This window comes from Culex pipiens, chromosome 2 (assembly GCF_016801865.2).
Source record: "Culex pipiens pallens isolate TS chromosome 2, TS_CPP_V2, whole genome shotgun sequence".
NCBI lineage: Eukaryota > Metazoa > Arthropoda > Insecta > Diptera > Culicidae > Culex > Culex pipiens.
The window spans coordinates 118978987-118982881 of NC_068938.1; positions in this window are offsets into that span (position 1 = coordinate 118978987).

Here is a 3895-nt window from a genome sequence, read left to right on the forward strand (position 1 = left end):
CTAATCTGATGTATCTAAGTGACAACAGTTCAATTGTTAGCAAATTAATATGTTGTTTCATTCATCGTTCCTCTTGCCCCAACGGGTTGTTCGTCTTGCCCCACTAGTTGAGTAGAACGTACGGAAAATCAAAAATTTTAAAATCTTTTTTTTACATTAAAAAACTGGATTTTTAAAAAACTTGTTCTATCAAAGTCTCAGTCAAGACCTGGAATAAGCTGATTATAAAAAATCCGACTGATTTTTTAACGTTTTTAATGGGTTATAACGAGCATTTCCTTAGCTTGTTACACTTGCCCCACTTTCCCCTATTCCAAAAAACTCCGTGCATTTTGTCACTTTTCATATGAAATAAGTTTCAATCTTGTCGTGCTATCTTGACACAGTCTGAAAGTTGATGTAAGTGCGACAAAAGGCCAAAGGAATTTCAGGTCAGAACGCGTTTGACACAGTTTGACGAGCTCGACTATCGTAAACACTTTCAATTATAACGCTGGACTCCGGAAACCAATTTCAACCAAATTTCGGGCAATGCACATAATGGTCTACCAAACAAAACGTGTTTGTTATTGTTTACATTGCGTTCTCTCGTTTTTGTCTATTCAAGGTCAAACATTAAAACGCGTTTATCTCGGAACGTCAAAAAGCGACGTACAGTCATCCCACAAATTCGGAACACTTTTCTGATAATTTGTCAACAGGAAGCAAAATGCATTTTTTTGCAACTCCGTCGTGAAACTACTTACTTTTCCTGTCATTCTTGAACGACGAAATGGCCTACTTTTCTGTACCAAAATTAACAGAATCGAATAGCAACACTTTTCAAAATAAATGCTGAAAAGTTCTACTTTTCAGCACTCAAATGGGTGCTGAAAAGTTGAACTTTTCAGCACTTGTTTCGAAAAGTAACACTTTTCAACATTTTTTTGATTTAAACGATTTATTGACAAAATACATGAAAATTTGACATAAAATTTCACTCAGTGTGTGTTTTTTGGAATTGCAAAAAATGTTGTATGGAACTCGTTGCAAAACTTGATTTTTTCAGCACTCTTCGTATTTATCCAACTCGGTGAACCTCGTTGGATAAATGTACGACTCGTGCTGAAAAAATCCTCTTTTTGCAACTTGTTGCATAAACTACTATTTCTAGTAACCCTACTATTTTTAGGACCTTTATTTTTACATTCTCTTGCTATTTCACTAGTAAAAGTACTACACTAGTAGTACTTTTAAAACAATAAACAGCATTTCAAGACTATTTCATTGGGAGCTGCAAAACACTGTCTCCAAATTGCCTGTTCCATAATTGTGGGATGTTATTGTACCTCCCACAATTGTGGAACACCTGGATTTAACTGCTATTTTCACAAAAAAAAGTTATCAAACCATTCATAAAACATTACTAAGCTTGAGTTTCATTAGTTTAAGTATGAGAAGTCATTATTTTGTAAAAAATGTTTACTCCTGGAGTGAACCAAAGTTTGTTTACATTCGTAAGAAAAAAGTGTTCCGAATTTGTGGATTTCAAGGGTCAATGTTTTTCTTTGAAAATTTGATATAAAACGTAAAAAATTACAGTCGGTCAATACATCAATCGAAAGATCGCAAGAAAAGCTTTCACATGAAGGTAAAAGCAAATCATTGTGTTCAATTTTCGATTTCCTACGATTTTTTGAACGCTGGCCGATCTGTAAACTGTTCCGAATATGAGGGATGACTGTACGACATGATAAAAAAAAGCAAAGCAATCCACTTTAACGACCACCGGGTCTTTTGTGGGCTCTGTTGCAAGTTTCTGCTCATTTCTAGGCGTCCGAAGGTTATGTGTCTCTTTTACGCAATTGGACCGACGTTTTACTTCCCCATCCGATAGAAGGCCAGGAGGATAAGGTGGGAATCGAACCCGCGCCCCATAGCAACTTAGGAATCGGCAGCCGAAGCCGCTAACCACCGCGCCACGAGGCCCCTACGACATGATAGCACGGTATAAAGTTTAAACCCCATTTGCCCATTGTTTTGAGATTTTGCAAACTGTGTGTGCAAACGATAAAAACATAAGCATAAGCTAGAATGTCATGGTTGGAAATGTTGTCCCAAAACATCCTAGATCCATCATACTTTTGTTACATTTCTCGGATTAGTTTTCAAAAAGCCGTAAGAGCCATTGGTAAACAAAGTCCTTTTTGCATCGGTACTCGACCTTCTTACAAAAACCAAAATCAAAAATGCTCGAGATAGTTCATCTACATGTTCTTTTAGTGCCCCAAACTAAAAATATATGAAATTTTGTTTCATTTTCGAGAAAAACGAAAACTTGTGTCAGAGGTCACGGTGGCTCTTACGGCTTTTTGAAAACTCATTCGAGATTTGGCTATGGAAAGATTACACAATACACACACTGAATTCAAATCATTCATTAGCTCTGATTTTTTAAAGTTACATTTTTATTTTGCAAATGCAGTCATTTGAAGACAAATATTCGAAATATTTAGTTGGCTCGTAATTTCCAGTAAACTTATGACATATTTCCATAGGGCATCGGTACTCATGCACCAAGGTGGACAGATTGGATGCAAGAAAATCCTGCGCGCGTGTTTTACTGCTTGGCAAATAATTTCCACGTTAAAAAAGCCATCTCATAGGCCCCCGTTGGTTAAAATGATGACGACGCTGGATGACGAAGGATGGAAGATGATTATGAGTAGAGCGTATGGACGGTAATAAAGAAAATGCTGCACAGCAAAAGCGAATTTCTGCAAGTGTTTGAGAGCGCAAACCGTGAATGTGTTTTGGCGAATCATGAGTACATGGAAGCATTATGAACCATGATGAGTTCGCCCGGAAAAGGTAGAGTTGATGAAAATTTCCATTTCTTTCTCGCGTTGCCTCTCCGATGATAACTTATGCCTACCTGCTCACCCATGTGCTCATGTGCATCAATGACAGAGAAGGAAAAAATCGCGGAAGAGACCGCAGACCAGAAGAGTGAGCGCACAATCTACAAAGAAGAAAATAGGGACGAGAAACCTTGGGAAGTGCAATTATGGAATGAGCATTGACGTGTGGTACAAAAGGGAAATTTAAATACTTAATGGTGAATGCTGACGACTAAATTAAATGCAAATTTTTAATTTCTTTTGTAAAATCTGCCGCATCACGACCGTGGCGTTTAAGTATGTGCAAGTTAAAAAAAAGTAATAAGGCAGTACAGCGAATACTACTTATGAGAAGTTTGTCCTACTTTACTCAAAGATTTATTGTGGTATATAAAAACAAAAAAACGTTTTTTTGTCAACTAGGTACTATTAAATTATACTAACAAACTATAAACTGAAAACAAACACTCCAAAAATGTGTTAAATTGATTTTAGCATAAACATACCGACACTCCCATTCGAAAGAACATTATATGAAATCCACATGACCGTATTAATGATAGCAGAAATATTGTCTCATAAGTATGATTTTTTCTGGCTTGATCGGATTTTGAAAGCTTTTTAGGCCAATGCTTTTTGTAACATTTTTGTCTACCCATACTATTGATAACTAACTTCTTCGCACATTTTGAATATCCAGGAATCCTTTTCTAGGAATCCTGCTATAGAACTCCACAATTTTTGAAAAAGGTAAGTCATATATTCCTACCAAATTCTCTGAAAAATCGGTAAATTTCAGGAAATGGAAAACTTTCCGTGTAAGATGATATTACACTTCCTCAATATTCAAGAGAACCTGTAATAGTGAGCAAAGCCATGCCAGATATACAGTGAAATATATACAGCATGTAAAAAAAGTATTTACACCCCTTGGATACTATGCACATTTTGTGATGAAACATGTAAACAATTTAAAGTTTGACAGAAACCTAGTACTACGTTTTGTTCAGAAACTC